A 22461-nucleotide genomic window follows, 5' to 3' on the forward strand; every position below is an offset into this window, starting at 1 on the left:
CTTTATGTAACACATTTGAGCATTTCAACAGACTTTCCTCATTCCTGTCAAAAATACTGCAGTGCACTCTGCCTTGATCATTCACAATAACGTGGGACAAGTGCTTTTATTTCTTGTATTTTTTTTCATGGTTGCAGGGAGAAGTGGGATGCATTGAATAGAAAGAAGAGGACATTCATGGCTGGTCACAGGGCTGATTCCACGTTTAAAATTGTAACCAAGGATGAATTATACTCAGAATTAGCCGTATTGGCCAAGTACTGTGTGTCTGACTCCAGTTTCCATTACTCAGAGCCAAGAACAAATGTACAGGAAGATACATAGACACCCAGCTAACACAAGAACAGCAAAGCTAAACAAAGACGAGCAAGCATAAGCATACAGTATGTGAAAGGAGAAAACAAAACACTGTGAGGAAACCCACACAAACATGCAGGCGACATGGAAACTGCACACAGAAACTCATCATCAGAAGAAGGATGATAAATTAAAAGGATGAACAGAGGGACTGTTGTGAAATACAGACAGGGATCAAAATTGGACATAGGGAAGAATGCTGGCAGCCAAGATCATCCACAGTACACTGCCACTGCTTTTGCAACAATAGTTTTGGAATGGAAAAAACTTAAAAAGAAGCTATGCTGCAACTTGACACAATTGTTTTTGTGAGGATCTTACCTATTTCTGGCACAGGTATCTCTTCCCATTGCAGGATTTACAATTACAGTATGTAGCATGGTGTCATGGACAAGCTTAGTTTATCACCAAAGACAGACACTTGCTTGGCACATTGGAATCAAGCCTGACAGTGAGTCTTTTCTGCAATGAGCAAGGCCTGAACAAAATGAATAATGCATTACATGGACAGAAACAAGGTGAGATGTGCAGCAGTACATGAAATAATACCACAATGCCACCCAAGATGTAAAGCCTGTCAAGGTCCAGTCAGGAAGTGAATGACTCATTTAGAAAACAGGACTGTTTTCTTGTCCATGTGCCAGTAGAGGCTATTTTAAGTCTTTTTGCTCTTACAGTCTGTTCATACAATCACATAGTCCAGTCTGTACAACTTATTTCATAAAGATTCATCTCTGATCGGGACAAAAGCACACATGCAGATACTCATTTTTATTTTTGTATCTGCCAGATTATTTAATTTAAACAAAAGAGAATTTCTAAGCGTGCTTTTGATTTTAAGTACGTGAAAAGACATTTTAATGCACATAAACTGATAAAATTCTCATGTGATCTCATATAATCATTAATCACCTTTAGATTTGGAATTTATTAAACATAATCTGCAGACTTCGTCTGCATCTTCATATACGGGTTCCAACCGTTTACAATGAGACTGGAAAGTCTACTTTCAGATATGATGCACCATTTTAAGGGAATAATTTACAGCAGAACCTGATGCTCAACACTCTTCTAAAGCCTAAATATTGCAATCCTGTCTATGATTATATGATTTTATTACTGCATTTTACATTTCTTTAAAAGCTGTTTTTAAGATGAAAACTTGGCAAAATTAGGTAAAATTATGTAAATTGATAGTTTAGACACATTCATGTCTTAGTTTTATTTTCATTCAATTTACATGATTCCACATATTGATAAAACGTTTCATGTGATTTTATTTTATTTTTGAAAAAATCACAGATGCTCTGCTCAGCCTTTCCCACAAACCACTGACCAAACAAACGCTTGGCACCAGCCGCCTAATTTGATTGGTTCGTAGATATCTCCGAGCTCTCGTCCTATCTCGCGATACTGAAGATCCTTCCCAGTGAGAAGCAGATCCAAAAGTGTATTCAGTTGCTGTTGTGGCTGGGAAGCAGCATAGTCAGCCACTCTCGTAGGTTGCATCGTTATACAGCCTGAGGTAAAACAGGACTCTTTTAAACTAAACGACCAAGCGAGAACTACTTCTGCCGGTGTCCCCGAACAAACTCCGGCTCTGCACGACACCTTTAATCCTTCAGGTAAGGCTGCTAACGTTCCGTCTTGTTGGCTCCCTCTGTCCAGACACTCATATGCAGTGCTAGCTGATATTTTCTCAGTTCAGTTTCACATCAGCAAAGCAACATTTAAACCCCACCAGTCTCCGTTTCCTTTCCTGTCACGTCGTATCTTCGTGAAACACTTGACCGCTAATTCTTTAATACAACCTTCATCTTATCGGCGTGTGTTAACTGAACCATGGGGGGAATGTAGGAACTTCAAAGCTCACTGTTGACTCTCTCTGGAATGCATACCCCTGTTAGCTTGTATGCTAACGATACATCTGCTTAGTATAAAGTAGCTCTTGGCTGGCTCACTAGCTAGCCGGCTAGGTCGCCTGCCAGCTCATCACAAAAATATCAGCGTTTTACATTACTGTCCTTTTGTAGAGGTTTAGATCGGGTGGCTACGTGAGGAAGCCATGACGGCTGGCTTTTTTGTGAATGGACTAGAAACTGACAAACTTAACTTAGGTAACGTCCAGTCATTTTTGGTGTTTAACAGCAGTTTTGCTGTTGGTGCCCAGTAAAGTTGCGTTTTCACCTGCAAACCAGCTACTTTTCATTGGCTCTGGCACTCCTCGGTGTGGAACTGATAGCGTCTCTGTCTAATGTGCAGTAACTGGTCCATCCTCAGAGATTTCTATTTCCACCTACCCGCGCTCATATTCCTGCAGCTGTCCTGTTGTTGCAGACTGATGATAAAATATCACTTTTGTGCGATTGTACGTCTGGGAAGACGGCAGTCAGACACTTAATGACACCAGCTTTACTGTTGTTGTGGTCAGTAGTGTCCTTGAACTGTCTATCCATGACAGTCCTTTTCAGTCTAATCCCTTTTATGCTTTGGTAATGAAATAGCTGTTAGCAGTGTGCCTTGTTGAGGGTCTGCTGTAGTCGGTATTACACTCTTTTCAAGATACTGACATTTAGTTTTTGTGCTCATATTCTCTTAAATGTCCACCAAAGAAGAAGAGATAGAACTGCATTCAGGCTGATAGATGGTTTTATTCCTGTGACACCCATATACATGGTTAAGTAAGGACATGCTTAGTTCAAATGTGCTATATGTACATATGTAGTAAAATAAAAATGTGCACGCATGCGTAAATGAAATAAAAGTAAAGGGAGGTGCAAATGAAAGGGTTATGCATTAATTGAAGTTTGTCGTATTAATTACAAAGTTCGGCATGATAAGCAATGAATGAACTGTAGACAGGCACCATAGTTCACAGTATCAATTGAAAATGGAAAAAAAGAGCTGTATGAAAGCAGAAATTGGAAATGAAAATAGTTGCAATAGGAGCAGAAACAGTGAATTGAATTGGAGGTTTTGCCATGTCAGTGTTCAGCTATGGAAGAGGTGTTTAACATACTAAAGACCAGCGTTCGATGGTGCACCCCGGTTGTGTTATTCTATCGCTGAATGGGCTCCAGTGTTCCCCCAGAAAGCCTTAAAGGTGGGGGAAAAACACAACGGAGTAATTAAACAGTTTTATGCTCTTTTTGTTAACATTTGACAAACTTGTCACTATTTCAAAATGAACCCAAACCTGCTTTGTAATCCACAAAACACATTTCACATACTGTGTTTATTCCTGTATTATTATTTTTCTGATTAAGGCAATGTAGCTGAAGACATGTTGTGAAAATAGACAATATGAGAGGACAATTGTGTGACATGATTTCCATTTTTTTCAGTGTCTGAGCTGGTCTGTACTCTGCTAAGTGTATGATCCCTGAATCTGTGAATTCCTCACTAGAGGCCGTTTTTAAGAGTGTCTGCGGCTCATTGTGTGTCCTCAACACGGCATATAACCTCAGACAAATAGCCACTTGAATGAAAGGAGTGAGCGAACAGCTTCACTTTTATGGCTGATTTAGTGAGGGCCAGTTTCAGATTGCAGTGATGAATGTTATACACCAGGTCTTTCTGCAAACGGCTATGATTTGGATCTCATATGTCAAACTACACCACAGGCTAGAGAAAGTATTTTTTATTACAGCGACTGACTACCAAACCTTAAATGCTTCACATTTGGCTCAAAAGCCAGTTGAAACATGCTTCTTAAATTCCATTTCAGTAGTCACGTGCCTGGCTTCCCCTTATACATTTGCCTCCCCTACAGGCACAATCATAATTTGATTATAATCAACTGGGTTACAGGAATGCTCTATGGTTGTCATGTATATATGTATATGCCACAGTCTGATTGCACATCTGAGCTGTGATGCACTGATAATCAGTGTAAGCCGTTAAACCCACCAGGATTTTTGCTTAGTCATTGAGTTTATTTTAGCATATAAATGTCTGGCAGGGGTCAAGACTAACAGCTGACAAATTTCAACCACATCAACCATTTTGTTTAGTTTCATTGATGCTGTTGACACTTTTTGTGTGTTAAAAACCTTTTAAATCTCTGTGTGGGAGTGGATTTATACAAAGACAAATCAAACTGCTGTTGTGAACACTGATTTAATCTGTCAGATATAGTGAATCTCAAAGTAGGTGTGGGAGTAGGATGGGGTGGGGGGCGTTGTGTGACAATATCACAGCATCATGTTCTGTCTAACAGTATTATCTTTAATATCAGGAGCCAAATCATATCTGTAATGTTAGCTACTCTTATGGAGCACAGAGCAAAGTTTAGGTGAGTTTCACGTGTCAAATCCATGGAAAAGAGATAACATACTGGTTTGTAATTAAGGATTTTCCATACACTCGTCACTCGAGCTGAGTAACGGGGCTCAGTGGGCGGACATGCTGTTCCAGCAGAAACATCTCAAGATGCATAACAGGGCGCCAATTCTAGAGATTATTTTTAGAACATCTTAGTTCTGATAGTAAGTTAGTTAAAATCGCCTTAAAATTGGTGTTGGTTGTCACCCCTTCAATCATTGAACACGGCAAGTTGCACGATCTTTGCAAAACCTTTCAAAAGCATTTGCTAAATTTGGAAAGAGAAGAAAAAACCTGTTTAGTCTTTCTTTGTGCGCCTCACCTTCACATCAAAACTTCAAAAATGCAGGAGGAAATGTACCCTTTAAGTTTCATTTGAGTGCAAAAGTTTATTCCTGACCTTGGAAGACGGTGCAAGTAAGTTTCAGTAAGCTTTAGTTAAAAGTTAAACTGAAGTACGGGGTGTAATTATCCGGAACCATTATTGCTCCAGTTGTAATCTATGACATTATGGCAGCCATTCTGTCAACTTTGGCAACCAACATTGATCCCTGGCAGGCAGCCTGGCTACCATTTCTAAAACTTGCTGTCGGGTGCTGTCTGGTCTCATTTGGTGCTCTGAATTTACACATGAACCAGAAAGGCAGTGGAGTGAAGCGGATGCAAAGGAGTTTTTCCCCTAGTGGAAAGTGAGGAGGAAGACACTGACATTTTAGAGATACAAGAGCGGTAGTTTTCATGGTAGGACTAGAAAATGGATTTTCAGGTACCGTATTTAGATTTAATATTGCTCTTCATATTTTGTGGTGCTATTAGTATGTTCTCTGCTAGCTGCCACACATCCATCAAGATAAAAACACAGTGGTCAATTCAAGTCACTGTGAATCACGTAAACAATATAAATGAGCAGATTCTTTTGAGATTTATTATTTTATTCAGATTTTACATGGAACAGTGTGTATGTCATAATGAGTGCTTTTGCATAAATACCTTTACATAGAGTTGCACAGATACCACTTTTTTTACTTACAGTACTTACTGACATACTTACCTGGCAGGGGAGATATCATGATCAAGACGGTGGTTCACCCAAGGTGAGGAAGGACTTGCCGGGATGGGTTAAAAGCAGAGAAGGAATTTCACTAAGCATGGCGTGTACAGTTTCCCCTTGTAACTCTGCATGTTGTGTAGTGACTAATAAAGGGATGTCTTCTTCTTCTTCTGATTGCATACAGTTGTGATGCAGTACAGTAGGTTTTTCCATGTCAGTGAAGCGTCTCTTGACAGCTGCAGCTGAGGTTACCTTCATTGTTTTGATGTTATGGTCTTCGTCTGTTTCTTTGGTCAGAAGTCTCTGAAGCAGGAATCACATCTGATGCCAAACCGTCACAGGATTTTAAATCTCAGGTTAACCCCTCCAACGGCGCCAGAACAGATAGAGACTTTTCCAGAAGTATCTACTAGTGAGTGGTGAAATTGGCAGAGAGCTCATATTTGTACCCAAATAAATAATCCCAGAGCCGCATCTGCTCGATGTGGACCTGTGTGGTTATACTGTTTCTGTGATGTAGTGACAGCTGGGAATCTCATGCCTCGGCTTCACTGCGCCGAGAAGACAACAAAATCCCGTATTATCTTTAACTGAAACTGCGGGTAATCACAAGCAATCTACTGGGTAAGAGCTCACGTTATATCTCCTGCCTGTGGGTTATCTCTGGACATTCTCTCTCACTTCTAACAGCGCTGATTGTTGCTGTTTCCAGCTATTAGCAAACTCCTTGAACTGCATCGTGATGGCTCTTGAGGTGTTTTATCAAATTGTTAAAGGAGCTACTTTTCACCCCTCCTCTTGTCAGTTTAGCAGAGCATAGTTTGCAGACTGCTCCACTTTTATTATCATCACTTGATCAGTTCATCTCTTGCACGCTCTCATTGTCTCCTACACACACACACACACACACACACACACACACACACACACACACACACACACACACACACACACACACACACACACACACACAGCATCTTCATCTTCTTTCTCTCACACCTGGAACTACACATATAAAATGCACACCCGTGCATACACACACACACACACACACACACACACACACACACACACACACACACACACACACACACACACTGCAAATATTCTTAAATGAAACACTTGCTCATGTATGCTGCATATTTTCATGTGGATATATATGATAAAGATGTAGTTTATGTGTCATTTCAGCGTGTGTGTGGTCATATGATGCCTTCTCTTAACTGTTTTACATCACTTTAGATAATTTTCCAAGGCTTTTTGATAGTTTATTTGCACTGTCATAGTTGTTTTTTACAGTAAATAACTTGACATCATGGCTGTATTAATGTAATGAGGTACATCTAATAAGAAAAGGGGTCAGGTTTGTTTAACGTAAACCATTTATTGCTTGTTTCTTTGCATCTTTTCAAGCCTGATTTTGCAGAATTACTGATTTAAATGACTTACTGACTAAAACTGCTTTAAACTAACTGGCCTCTCTCTCTCTCTCTCTCTCTCTCTCTCTCTCTCTCTCTCTCTCTCTCTCTCTCTCTCTCTCTCTCTATATATATATATATATATGTGTATATATATATATGTGTGTGTGTGTGTGTGTGTGTGTGTATATATATATATATATATATATATATATATATATATATATATATATATATATATATATATATATATATATGCTTTTTATAAATAAAAGGCAGAAAACAGAATAAATGACATGTAACAGAGATAAGAAAAGGATGTCTTTGGTCTATGGTTTCATTTATGCTTTTAGAGCCAGTGAGGATGTGCCGAAGTGTGCTAACAAAGACTTGCTCACAAAACTGTCCTCCATGGAGTGTGTATTTGAACTATTTTTGAGTGGTGGCAGATTGCAGTGACACTGGGAGAAGTTGGCAGCGTGCTAATTAGGCTAATCAGAACACAGAGAACACTGTGGAATAGATAATTCTTTATAATGCTTTATTTCAATGAGAGGAGGTTCTGAATGAAAACAATTTAGACCCAAACAAATACCCTTGAAATCCATAAATCCCAGCACCTGGCCTAGTAATCCTTTAGTCACCGGCATTGATCAACAGCTTCTCTAAGATGTATTATGGCCATTTCCTGCTGTGGTGTACCTTTTCAAAAGTTCCTCCTCCAGCAGAAAACACCAAGCAGTAAGATGATGTTTTCATCCACTTTTCACACTACAGCTCTGGTCCATATACTTTATTAAATTATGATTTCACTGCCTGTCTTGATACATCTTTATGTTTCTGGATAAAGACACGCAGTACTTCAATTGAGTCTCACAGGAAACTTTACACGCCATGCATATGTGAAATTCTTTCCCGCTATTTGACCCATCCATGGTCAGTCCTTCCTCCATGGCAGACCAGGAGCGGTGGGCTGCCAGTCGACCAGCGCCCGGGGACTAGTTCCTCTTTGTCACCATGTACCTCTGACACTTAGGCTTTGACGCTCCATAACACCTTTTTATGTGGACTTTCTCTCACAAACATACCGTAAGTTATGCATACACTCATGTACACACAGGCATAGTCACATGGCCCTATAGACACAGCTCTGATCTCTGAGCATACTGCGTTTCAATGGCAGAATCAACTTCTTAACAAATCCCCCTGCCTCTGTGGCATTTAGCATGTCACAGTTGTAGCTGTTAAACCCCTATTGCACATTTCAGCCTGTCATATCCAGTAAATATTAATCATAGGGCCCTATCTAATGATATCTGCTGAATTTGGCAGCTTTATGTCTCCGTTCTTTGATTTATTGTTGATGTATGTCCTTCCAAAGCCATTTCAGTCTCTTCTCTGATGAGTGCCCTTCATCAGCACATTTCACCACACTGCATGAAACAAGTGTCCTTGTGTCACAAGTTGCTCTTCCTTTCCTCAAATGCGTGGCCTGTTTAGAACATTGAGGAGCGTAGGGCCTAAAGCTGTCAAACTCCTCATTTTCACCCCTTTTCTGCGGCACTTTGGCTACAGAGTGGGAGACAAGTAGAAACCAGATATGCAACTTGTAGCATGTCCAGTCCTTTGCTGTGTACACTGTGGTAATTACTAGCCTTAAACCCGAGACTATTGCTGGTTGTCTTTGATCCACCGGGTCTCTGAATTATGCAGTTGCCTATAAAAGAATATCACCCTATTATTACACTGCCTAAGGTTTTGCTGAGTGTAAACGTGTCTGGTCTTGACAGCAGCAGCAGAAGTCCAGGTCTGATTAAGTACGTTAGCGTGTGCCTGATAGTCGTCTGCCTGCAGCTCAGATTTCTGAAGAACTTGTCACTGTGGCACTTGGATTTGTCTTCTGAGCAACAATTGATTTCAGGGTTTTGGTCCAGCCTCTGTATGAGTCCTCCCAGCTCCATTCAGCTAATGCTACCAGTGTAGTAATACTTATATTCTGTGCTTGGCTTTCTGGCTGTGATAAGATGCCAGCTGATATACGTTCTGTCTTCCTCATTATGGGATTTTCTCAAATTCTGCTACAGGCCTTAAAAAAAAACGTACATTTCCATCTATTATTATCATCTAATGATGAATTTTGGGTGCCGGAACATTTTTTTTTCCTCATCTGAAAATAGAAAGCAAATGTAACACTTATTTTCATCTGTGTTTACAAGGCCTCTTTTTGGAGTGTGTTTATCATCTTAATTAAGCTTTAAAGGAAAGGTCTGCGCGAGGCTGAGTCTTTTCTCACACTCTCAGGGCTTTCCCATCTGTTTTCTACCAGCAGCCCAAAAAGAGATAATGCTGACTAATTATTAGCAGAAGATATTTAAATTTCTTGAATTAGCCTTCCTCTTTTATTGTTCTCTGGAGTCCTCAGCATCCAGTTTTAAGTCAGCAGTTGGAAAACAGTAACCATCCTCAGTGCACAGATGTGTGTTCTTATTATGCTGTCCCATACAGACTAAATAATCTTAACCAAAACTCACCTCGCCTCTTTCGGTCCATTTTTGTAATAATGTGCTGGGGTGTACCGGGGTTTGCTGAAATGTTAAATGCCATGAGACAATGGAGCTTTTTCCTCTAGTGCAGATTTTCATATAACCTTTCTACAAAACTAGTCATACTTTTTAATATCTTTTTAAGCCATTAAGGGCAATTTTCCAAATCGGTGAGCAGCAATGCTTTATTGCAGTATTGGGTGTAGGGGTTCTTTCCATCAGTGTGATGAAGTACCGTGATCTGTCAGGTATTTCCTTCATAGAATTACCTAAAACAGACATTCCCACCTGTTTTTATTGTTCTCAAAATTGAATTTCTGAGTCTGAGAGACTATGCAGTATATCTTGATATACAGTGTATTACTATTGTGGTATAAATCACATGTACCCAAAATAAGACTAATCTGGCAGAAGGCAGTTCTGCTGCTGATACTTCTTTTCTTTTTGTCCAGAAAATCTTAAATAAATTGGCTGTTTTTCTTGCTCCTCAAAGGCCGCCGTCCTCAAACTGGCTCTCTAGTGTCTGTTGGTCCTTTGAGGCCCTTTGTTGCCATGATAACTTGAATAGCCTCCTGAGTTGACATTGGTAAAACAGACTGGCTGCATATCTAGAGCTCAGATGTTTGTAAAAATGAATAAAGATTGTACTGTGTTATCCACACCGTACAGTGTTTCCTCTAGGATTTTTTTCAGCAATGGGGGCTGAATGTGTGTGTGTGTGTGTGTGTCTGTGTGTGTGTGTGCGCGCTATGTCTGTAACCCCCACTTCTCCCCCTCCTGCTCAGTGCATACACACTGAAGCCACCACACATCATGTAGTTGACCAATCGCGTGCGGCTTGAACAGAAAAAAAAAAAGTCGAGAAAAAACAAAAAAACAAAAACAAAGCGTCTCTCGCTCTGGCCCGCAGGCAGGAGCCGGCTCCGATCGTTCACTTCAAAGAGCCGGACACATCACTACTGACTAGCATCATCTTCATCAGCTGTCTTTCTCTTCTTAGAGAAATATTTGAACAAGCTCATCTGAAAATGCAGTCAGCAGTTACATCATGGCGTGTAGATATTAGCTTAATGCTGTCAATTAGCTTACTCAGTACTGAGTTGGCACCGGGCCCAGTTAACTTAAGCTACCGATATGTCACTTAACGTTAGCTGGCCATTAATATTTTGCGAATGTCTATTTAACTTGTAAAATCTATTATGAGTTATCTTAAGATAATAAATCTACCTTTTCTCCGGTAAGTCGCTGCCCTATTTTCCAAGACGACCCTCCTCTGACTCTCTGACCTGGTGCCTGGGTGCTTGACGTGATGTCACTTTCAAGCCCGCGCTTTCGCGAGTAATTAACGGCGGACTCTGCTGTGAAGGTGGAGACATGCGGCGGTGGTGTATTTGCAACAATAAAAAAAAAGAAAAGAAAAAAACCTGAAGCAGCGGTGACTATGTCGAGGAAACACTGCTGTATAATAAAGAGTGCCTGATGTTTTCTCTCTTTGGGCATTACACCACTCCCAACTTGGACCTGCTGGGTGTCCACATCCCCTTTCTCTTGACATCAGTTCCTTTTGAAAATAAAGAGCTATTTTAAATATAATTCACGGCACTGAGCCTTACACATCCCACGGAGCAAATTATTAATGTATTGAGGTCGAGAGCACATGGGCAAGAGGAGAGAAGAATGCTGTATTTGTTGTTTCAGTTGTTGTCCGTCAGAATGGCAACTATTTCAAAAAATAGTTTAAAGCTTTTGTGGACCTCAAGCTGTTACACCATCTTCCTTCAGCTTGCTTAAATGTCATTAATGCCTCTCCTGCAGGATGCCAGTAGTCACTTTGTGTCTGCCTCACTGCTGTAGCTGCTTGAGCTTGCTCATGCTGAGATTTTTTGTCAGTATTGCAGCCAAAAGCCAGTTTGTCCCTGTGCTTAATAATAGGCGAATGGACAAAGGTCTGCTCTGTTTTGGCTGCATGCACAACACTTCCTGAAGCCTAAACTCGTGAAGCACAGGAACCACGGCTCACTTAAACTGTCACAGTCTCTCTGGTGGTATTAATGAGCAGGCAGGTGGAGGATCATTTGTCTAATCTATGAAGTTCATGGTTGATTGCAAAAGAATTGAACACTCTAAACAAAGGAGGTGTTTGTCAGGTGATGTTTTGATTGTATTATGCCAGGATCAGACTACACCATATTCTTGCCTTTGGAGATGATCACCGTGTCAGATTAGGCGATCACAGTCATAAATTGTTGCCCTGACTTGGCCGAGAGACATGGCAGACTGCATGATGGACCCCAACCAATCGTAGCCTCCTTTTTTGCTTTGCCATATCTACACTTGTGCATGGAAGCTGCTTGGCACTCTGTGTTCATTTGGGTAAACGTCATGCAACATGTTGTAGAATTAGTCAAACCAGGTGAAATGTTAGTTTCTTTTGTCAGGATGTCGTGAGGCATCCAGATGCTGCTTCTGTTGTCTTCTACGATGTAGGGTCCTATGACATCTGTTTTGTTTCTTCCCAAGTTCTGTTCTGTGTCTTTCCTCTCTCCCTCTTCGACATGACTGTGACTGTGTGTGTGTGTGTGACTGTGACTGTGTGCGTGTGTGTGTGCGTACACGTATTTGTGTGTGACACCAAAACATAGCAGGATAGTCTTTTTTTCTGTTCATTTGCCATAGGCGCTATGAAAAACTCTTGTAATGGAATGAAAGTCCAGATTTTTACGAATTGCATCCACATTTTGGCAGCTTCCACAATATTCTGTTTGTCAGTCGATTCAGTTTTTATTGCATCATGGAAATCATAGGACCCAAAAGTAGGACACACTGGATGTAAGAAAATGAGTAATTCAGAGCTCATTTTTGTTCCAGACTCCACACATTTGATCATATTGTGTAGTCTGGTGCTGGCATTAGATTGCAGGTGTCTATGATAGTATATGTCCATGATATATATATATATATATATATATATATATATATATATATATATATATATATATATATATATATATATATATATATATATATATGCGCAATATGCAAGTACCTGCTTGATGATGTTTTGCGGACGTTGTTAGCCACTCACAGTATATCCTTATTTTTAGGATACAGTTGCTATGCCATTGCAAAAATTGCATTTGGCACATCGACTAAATTTATGTCTGCCCTCTTGTGTTTTTGATAGAAATTTTGACGCTGTTAGAATTGTTAAAGTAAACAACTGCTTGGCATTCAGTACACCATCATTTTTTTAAAAAGCTGCCACTGCTTTAAATTTGTGAAGACAAACCAACACGGCTGGTTTTGTGAACATTTAGTCTACATGTTTCTTTCTTTTCTTTTCTCTGTTCTTTGTTAATATATGGCAGTGGGCTGAGGGGGGTTTGATGAGTCCGTGCTCTCAATGGGACACTGCTGTTGTAAACCCTTGCCCTGTGACCCGCATAGTACAGCCAACCATAGCCTGCTTCAAAGGCAACACGCAGACAGCTTATGTCTGCATACTTTGGAGTCATAACCCTACCCCAGGCACCCCCACCCCCCACCCCCACCCCGTGCGAAATACCAACCGACCCGTACAACAAAAGAAAGTAGCCCCAGTTGCCCTCAGGCACGCACACAGCAGATACAGGCCTACGCTCCTGTCTCATTATTCACCATACTTTTTGGCTTTCAGTGAACAACCCCTTCAGAAAAATGCGTTTAAAGCTGATCTTGTGTTGTACATGTAGCCAGGATTAAGAGCTGGTAGGTCCAAACATGCTTTCCAAGGAATTGTAACACTCTACGGGGAGCGAGATGCTCTGGTTGGCTGGCCCCAGATCATGTGTGGAGAACTTGTGCCTTCGCCGTCTGTCCTATCTGTCACAGCATCAGTACCCAAACCCAATAACCCCGCTGCCCTGCCCTTTCATACACCTGAATTAACTACACACAAGCCAGTAATGCAGTGCCGTTCTTCTGGGTCACAATTGACTTTTGCGGCAGTCTGTTGAGTGTCTGTTCAGTGTTGGTGAATAGAGATGCTGCTGTGTTGTCTCTCAGCGTCTGTTCTGTGCCACCAAAGTTAATAACGCCCCTTGTGTTATACTGACAGGCTGAATGCTTCTCACTTCATTTCTTTTTTCGGCTCATGACTGACTTCCTGTGTCATTCGCTTGTTCAAACAGTCGTAATCTCTAGTGGAATTGAGGTTAAAAAAACTTGGCACTAGCTCCACAGGCAGCATGTTTGTCCACCCTGTCCTTGGTTGTTGGCATTTGTGCCAATGGACTGTGTGGATGTTGACTTTTCATTGTTTTTTTTCTGCTTCTTTGTGTTCATTTTGCATTTAAAGGAAAATTTACATATGTTCCTACCTAGGTCTTATTGTGGGTCATGCTGCTTGTGCATTCTCCACCACTGCTGGAAAGATTTTTGAACATGGACCACAGCAAAACAACAGAATCTATCTGGGCAGGCTGCTTCAATCTCAGATGTATTGCTTCGAACGCTCATCTCTTGGCCTCTTTAATTTTTCCTTAAATGTAGTGAGGTCAACACTTAAAAGTGTATCGGCGCTGTAATATTTTACTTGAAGAGATAATAATTCAAAGTACTCGATGGTGCCAGGTGACTTGAGTTGACCCATTAGACAGACCGTTGACTGAGATCAGACCTGCATCACTGTTTCGGTCAGAACAGGACATTAAGAATAAGACGACCAACGACAACGACAGTGACTCCTCCATTGTGTAGGAGCTGCAAAATTACTGAACACCAGCACGTTTGAGCATTTGACCGTGGTGCCAGTTGAGGGCGGTCACACTCATGCTTTGGCCATGAGTCCAAGCAGGAAAAATGTGTGCTGCACATGTACTGATTTATTATTTTTTAATTCTTTGTCAAAGCACAAATGTATTTATTATGAATTTAGTTTCCATCCAGTTTGAAAGGCTCTGTGCCTGAAACTTAGTGCTGTGAGATGTCTCCGGGCTGCCATTTTACACCAGTCTCATAACAGCCATCCACTCTTACAACACAATGTGGACAAAGAATGTCTTAGTTAATTGTTTTAATAGCCATCTTTACAACTCAACACCATCCAATATTGCAAAACTGGGAGACTCTGAAGTGCTCTCATCTTCCCTGAGCAAAATTAGCCCTCCTCGACCCTTCTTTGCTGTGCCTCGGTGACATTCACACTCGATTAGGCTTGCAAATGAAGTTTTCCTTCTTTTCAGGTAGGAGGTGCGACCTTGGCCCCAGAGACCCGTTAAGTCTTTATTGGACTGGCTGGACATATTAAACGAGGAGGACGTCCCAGCAGTGTTTTAGTGTCATTGGCCTTTCTTCATGGGTCTTTCGTAGGCTCATGCCTGGACACTTGGTAGCATCCAGCACTTGACATAAACTACATGTAATAAAAAGATCCCCCATTTCTCTGTTGATTAGGTTTTTTTGTCTAAATATCTGGTGTCTGTAAAATATCTGGACTTCATTTATTTACCTTTCTACAATGTGTGTATTAGCTGCACTCTTACTAATTTACTTTCCATTGCTCCTTCCCCACCCACAAATGAGCAGGACATTTTATTTGTAATTTCAGCAGCCTCTCTGTTAATGAGCTTCTGCTCAAACTGGCAGGTCAAAGAGGATTTAAGTTTGAGCTTACTGGTTCAAATTGAGGCAACTTTGTACAAATATTTCCACAAAATTAGAATGTCATTGACAACAAGGCAGGGCAGCACAATTGCTCAGTGTGTAGCACTGTTTCCTCACAGCAAGAAGGCTACAATCTGCTGGCTTTTCTTTGTGCCGTTTACTTGCTCTCCCCGTGAGTGGATCTCCCACAGTCCAAAGACATACAGGTTAGGTGAACTGGAAACTCTTGCAGGGCCCTTTGATTTCTGCAATGCAGAAAACGCAGACAGAATTTGAGACCTTGAATCAGCTGTAACACACAGAACACTGCCAAAATGTGGATGCAGTACAACAAAATTAGCAAGGAGTCATGTCAAAGTGGTCCTCTGAGAAAGAGGCAGTTTGCTAACAAGACCTCCTCACTTCAACAAAGTCTTAAGAAGTGCAACCGCATCTGCAGATGAAAGATGTGAGTTTGTTGATGACTTTGTGGCTGTATGCACACAATCAGATATTCTGTTGGAAGAAAATTAAAAAGCTTCATCTGTTTCTGGTCAAGAATAGTAAATGAGGAGGAACGTTGACTGAACGTGAGAGTAGCCTCTGTTGGACACACTTAACTGGTGAGTTCGAGCTGCACGTGGAGGCTGTCCTGCAGAAGATGAATATTATTTTATTGAACTGCTGAGATGTTACTCATGCACTACATGCTTAGACACTTAAATAAAACACAGAATTTATTGGAGAAAAAACTCACAGGGCTTAAGATTGCCTGTCGATGCCCCTCACAAGAAACAGACATTCAGTGAGATATTAAAGTGATATTCATCTTGCAAGTCTCACATGAATGCTGTAAATCAGGGCTGGCTAGTGCGTGGTAGAGGAGATCAGCTCTGGCTGAGAGTTGAGATGTAAAAGTGCCTTTGTTGTCAAAGTTTTGAGCAGGCTTCAGTTGATCAGGCAAACACAAAGAGATTGGCTTCAAAAGAGACGAACAAAGGCTTTAAAATTCTCCTACATCAGAATTTGGATGGCTGAGACTGGTTGTATAATTCCTCCTCTGATTGGTCAAAAACATGCAATACTCATATTTTACAGCCACACTTTTAGTGTTTGTTAAAAATAATTGACTCAAAATTCACATTAAGTCACATGTTTTGTCTCATCTACAAGTAGATGTACGTGCAGTATCTGTTTGCACACCTATACTACTGATCTTGTGTTAATTTGAGTGTTGAGCCAGGAGACTAAATCAGCTTTTCGTCCTTCTTTTGCTTAATGATTCCTGTCTTTCCTTTTACATTCTTTAACGTCTGCCTCCTCATTATGAATGCCGCTAAAGTCTACAAGCCTTGGGAATGCTTACTGGAGAAAAGCGAGTGAATCAGCTGTCTCTGTGGAGCTTCACATATGAAGAAGTGCAGCTGAATAAATAGGCTTTGCTGTACTATCAGAGTACAGACATGTCTCCTCTCCTCTGCTTCTCCACCCTCTACTGTATACCCTCACCCATGCCTGAGTAGTACATTTGCTATTCAGCTCAGCTCTGACAGCCCTGTTAGCAATGACGAATTTGATGGACCATGGCAATCTCAATGTCATATCTCCAACCGGCTTTATCCGTCCACTGTAAAAGAGGCTCTATGATTGTACAACCCATGAAATGATACTATATATATAAAGATTGGTGTCATAGATATAGGCATCTATAAATGAGGAAAGAGTAATTAAGCACAGTAATCAGGAAATTTCAAGCCGTGCTTTGTTGTTTGTTGTTTAGGCTTTAGCTTAATGGACCTTTGGACTCTTGCTTTAACATCATTACCCACAACAGAGGCAGGTTCCTGTCTTCAGATGGTAAATGAGGTCATTAGCATTTCCACCTGCAGGAAAGACGCATACAGCACAGCTCTGTAGACCTCTAGCTACTTGATATATAATAAATACTCTTAATGGTTTAGTATATGGTGAGCAGTAAATTGAGATTTTGGATACAGACAGGTGTAGAGTTGCATTAATAAATTACAATGCATTGCATTGTGGGATTGTTAGTAGATGCCATGGACGCTTCTTTTTTTGTTCTATTGTGGGAGTTTAATGAGCATAAACATCACACTCAGATTTAGCCAGTCAACATGGCTCTGTGATAATGTTAACAAAAACCGAACATTACAGGCGCCATAAAAGTAAACTTAATGGCAGTACTGGTTTGCATTAGATTGCACATGAGGAATGTTGAGTTAAAAGGTTAAACAGTCAAACCACACATTAAGTTGTAAACAATCCTATCCAATGTGAAAGAGCAACATCTGAGCCTCGATGTTAGCACACTCAGGGAATATCCCCAAAAAATATGCATATCCCATTTCCAACACATGAACTAGTGTTTAGAAAAACAGCAGGTGGGAATGATTGTATCTCACACATACTTCAGACACTGTGTTCACACGTTCATCGAGAGGTGAAACAATGAAGTGGGAATAATTTTACCTCAACAATAAAGCACTTTGTAAGCTACATCATTGATTACCTGGTTCCTGTTTTCAGTCCAAGCAGCGTTGACCAATCATGTTACAGCATGCTTTGGTTGCAAGCGGGTAAACAGTCAGAGTGGACAACAAAAGAGGCAGAACCCATCGACTATCGTTTGACAATGGTATAGCTTTTTATTAACTTTTTAAAATTTGCATTCATATAGAAATATCTGTTTATAGAGATTAACCGTGTCTCAACTCCATTCTCGTGTCGCAAGTTCTTATCAGACTGTAAGCAACGACTGGCACATTGAAGAGGACGTTGTGGCCTGGACAGCTGTTTCCGGTTTTCTGACCACTCACGCTGCTGCACCCAGAGGCTAAATCTTTGTCAGATGATAGCTGATAGGTTCCTTGATTGCAGGTTTGTAGTGATGATGTTAACATTCACACAAAGAAAAAGAAATTTTTTTTGGCAGAAGTGTTGCAGCCAAGCCGCATGGATGATCTGGGTTACAAACTGAGGTTATAGGCTTGTGAGCAATGTCAAAGAACTAGCACGGCCTTGTTGTACAGTCTGTAAAACTAGACGATTACATTCCTAAATCACTGAAATTACAAGCAAACAGTAGCATAATGGCCTTAATTCTCTTAACATATTCCTGTGTGGCCATGTAAACACATATGATGTAAGGACAGACTGAGAGGGAAGGAAATGGCCTTGGAGCTGCAGAGAGAGGTTGAAGGGATTTATCCCAGAGCAATTACAGGGAAGAGAGAAAACAAGATTGACAGGACACTGCCACCCTGACTGGAGTAATAATTTGCTTGGAAAGGCCGCTTATAGGTAACCCTGCAGAATAGAGCAAAGACAAGGTCTGCTTGAAAGAGCCATTCTTTACTTCACCTCAAGGCTTTTACCTCTCCCATTGCCAGACATATTCAATAATGTTGCTGGATCGTCTACAGACGCTTGACATTTCTGGGAAATTCTTTAGCTTGGTGAGCCACATATTAAATTTCGCAATGGACTGTTGATTATCTCGACAGGGACCGTTAAGGGCATGTGTATCTCAAGTTGAAGATGGAAGTCTGAGATGTTTTAACCAAAGACGGGATGAAAGCCTCCCTCAAGGTCAACCACCTATTTCTTCCAGACTAAAGAAATGCTGTCTTGCAAGAGATATGTTATCAGGCTAAATCTAATTTCTTTGGGAAGTGATGGGTAATTTTCGAACTGCTACAGTAGTGCTGTAATTAAATCAACATGTTGAAAACACAGCGTGCCATTGCGCCCTTTCAGTGGAACTGTTTCTGTAATTATTCCAGCAAAGACCACTGGTAATCTAATCATTTCATTTAGAACCTGACCTTAGATTCCTCCAGAGAGAACTGAATGAAATGCATCCTCACCCACACAGAATCATAGCAAGGATTTCTCTCTGCATCCTGCATCCGTCCCCTCGTCTTCCTCGCAAGGAAACCAGATCTTTCCATTCCCACATCCTCATTGCTGTTCCCCTCCCAGCAGAGGACAGACCAGAAACAAAGTGAATCTTTAGCGGGTTTGCAAAATTCCAGGAATATTCAAGGTGGAAATTTTCTATGGGAATTAACAGGAAGTAACAGGAATAAATGGAAATATATAGGTTATTTGCTCAGGCCCCCTCTGAAAGACTTCTTCCCCCCCAAAAAATAATTTTCTTCTCAGGCCTTCATAGGAAATGTACTTTCAAAATTTGAGCAATGTCCACTACCTGCAAACTTTTAAAGTCTTAAAGGTTTAAAGTCAGCAACAAATTTCTAAAAGAAATGTTTAATAATGAATAATAAATGGAAATAGGTTAATGAAAACTCCTCGTTTAGCATGCTCAGTCCAGCTACAGGCTTTATAGAGTGCGTGCTTTGCTTTAGGCTATGATCAGCTGGTAAACTGAAATATCATAAAAAATATCAAAAAATAGCAAAAAAATCTAGTCGCTCGAGTCATGTAATCAGACAGTGCGGTAGTGTTTGAGGTAGTATGGGCTGCATGGGAGAATGCACTGTGCATGCAGAGGGTTGTAATTTTACTGAATCCTTGTTTAATGGGAGCTGAAAAATCTTCTGCACACGAGTGAGTGCGCTGATGAATGCAGTGCATGGCCACAATTCGATTAAATGGGCATACTTTCAACCCAAATTCACTGTTAAAAGATATGATTATTGCATCGAATTGTGCTTAATTGAACTTAACCTCTCATGAAAATTTCTGTGTATTAAAAAAAAACCCATTGCAACCCTTATCTTGAGTCTTTCTAAATTTCAGTGTTCATTCGGGTTACCCTGTCCACAGTTGCTTGCTTTTCCATACAGAGTGAAGAAGCAGTGCCGACATGTAACTAACTTATTAATGCAGTAAATGTAGTCTGCATTTGGACATTACTGGAAGTGAGACAGCCGACTTTGCCTTACTTGAGTGTGCCTGTTGTGATAAATGACCTGAAACATTTTAGTGTCCCACTTTCCTCTTGTTTTCTATTTCTGTCCCTCTTGTGCTATCTTTCTTTTCAGTCAGAAGTCTTGACATTTTAAGAGCAAGACTCTCTGATTGAGGAATAATGATATATGCAGAATTCAGAGAGGAGAAGAATAACCTCTGCCACACTCCTCTCAGAAGCCCTTTGTTCCCATGTCTTTATTTCTTCATTCCGTCATATCTGCTTGAGATTGAGCGATATATACCATCAAAGCCTTTTTGAAGCTTCCCACTCTCTTCCAAAATCCTTTTGATTTCCGACAGCATGAGCTGCTTAATATTCCAAACTAGTCTGTGGCCTTTTCAGAGAACTAACAAGGTTCTGAAGATGCAAGTCTTGTCTTCATGTGAAAGGCAGCTGGGGCACAGCCCTCTGCTTTTTCACAGCTCACACTGAGGTTCCTGTGCCACTAACAAGTTCAAAGCTGTTCGTCAGATACACCAAGGCCGATAGGACATGTTCTTGTGTCAGCCGTCTTTCTTGTACTTTGTCTGCAAGACTTCCCTCCTCATGTCCTTTCAAAGACAATATGTGCTCCTGCACTCAAGGTATGGCTCTTTATTTTATTTATTTCTGGGAGGTAGAGTCATAAAACCATAGTTTGTTTTTATTTGTTGCAAAATTAGACTGGTTTGATAAGAGATGTGCACAATTAGTCAATTTATCAGTTAACGTTGCAACATGTGGAAAAAATATTTATATTTTTTTTTACTTTACTCCCATGATGCTGTACTCTGCTTCGCAGTAACATGTCTGCTGCTGGCGCTGCATGCACACATTGAAAAAGTCATCGAGGCAGAAATTGCTGTAAGTGCAATGCCCGAGGTTTAATTTAGCTTTTTAGACGTTGGCGTAGCAGATAACAACATTAGCTTTAACAATGCTAGCACCGGAGCATGATAAGGAGCATTTTGCTTAATGTCCACTTACACAGCAGCTCTGGTGTTTGGTGGTTTCTGGCTGTATAAATTAAAAGAATCACCAAATCGTATTTGAATTGATTTCAAATGGTTCTTGTAATATATGCAGTTTTTTATTGTTGTTGTTGTTGTTTTGCATAATGTTTAGCCATATAGATTAAATTGTGCTCATCTTTGTGTGTTTACTTACTTTGACTGGTCTCAATTTATACTTCAGTCTAAAGTTCAGAGAAATTAGTCAGGACCACTCAGTTTAAACAGATCTGATCTGTTTTATAGCCAAAACGTTTAGCTGATTAGTCGATTAGATGATTAAGAGAAAAGTTATCGGCAGCTAAGTGGATATTTGATTAATAATTTCAGTAATTTTTCATGCAAAACTGACATTTTTGACATTCTGTAGATGAAATGATCTATTACGCAAGGAAATCTGTGGATTAATCAGTAATGAAAATAATTCGCTGCAGCCCTACTCAGTTTATTTACCAAACACGGCATGATGAGCTTCAGCTCAAGGTTGGCAGCAGAATAACACGTCTGTCCTCACATGAGGACTACTTTGGTGTTTCTAAGTTTACGATTTCATCTTTTTCATACTTAATGAGGCCATGAATAATTCCTCTGCCTTAACTGGTTTATTGCTGTTGCTGAAGGTTGTTGTGTGTTTATATTTCTTTGCTGCTTCTGTGACTCATTGCTGGAATATGATGGTATAGTCTTTCCATCACCAGCTTTTGCCTACAAGCATAAAAGCAGAGTTCACTGCAGAGAGCACCACAGTCTTGACAGGCACCAAGGGTATTTACTCAGCTTCCAAAAACTTCCAAACTCTTATTTACTTTCATCTTGGCTTCCTCTCGCAAGCTTGCCTTTGCTGCCTCCCACTCCAAGTCTTATCCTCTCATCCTGTTTCTTCCGTTTAGAGTTGGAGTGCAAAGCAGGAGTGGCTCTCAGAGACGCTTATTTTTTGGGTTTCTCTGTTGTGAACCGTGTTTGCGCACTGACTCCACCTGCCTCCCCAGAGCCTGTCGGTGCTTGTTGCCTCAGCTTTCAACGGTGTCACTGTAACACTGATATTACTGTGATCTAATGACTGAATGCAGAAGGAATCTTAGAGTGTATTTTTACTGAAGGGGTAACTATCTAAAAAGGCTACAGGTGAAGTGTTGGTTTTTGGGGAATTTACAAATGGAAAATCGTTTGTGCATGGGAGAAAAAAGAGAGCAAACAGTGG

General features: G+C 40.6%; 1 protein-coding gene across 1 annotated transcript in view; it reads left to right on the forward strand.

Annotated features, from left to right (window-relative positions):
• Window positions 1–1808: 1808 nt before the first annotated feature.
• glceb (glucuronic acid epimerase b) overlaps window positions 1809–22461 on the forward strand; it is a 54280-nt gene continuing 33627 nt past the window's right edge. The window contains exon 1 of the mRNA XM_070970850.1: window positions 1809–1982. The gene's annotated coding sequence lies outside the window, so the exon portion shown is untranslated. The remainder of the gene's footprint in view (window positions 1983–22461) is intronic.

This window comes from Chaetodon trifascialis, chromosome 1, assembly GCF_039877785.1.
Source record: "Chaetodon trifascialis isolate fChaTrf1 chromosome 1, fChaTrf1.hap1, whole genome shotgun sequence".
Classification (NCBI taxonomy): Eukaryota; Metazoa; Chordata; class Actinopteri; order Chaetodontiformes; family Chaetodontidae; genus Chaetodon; species Chaetodon trifascialis.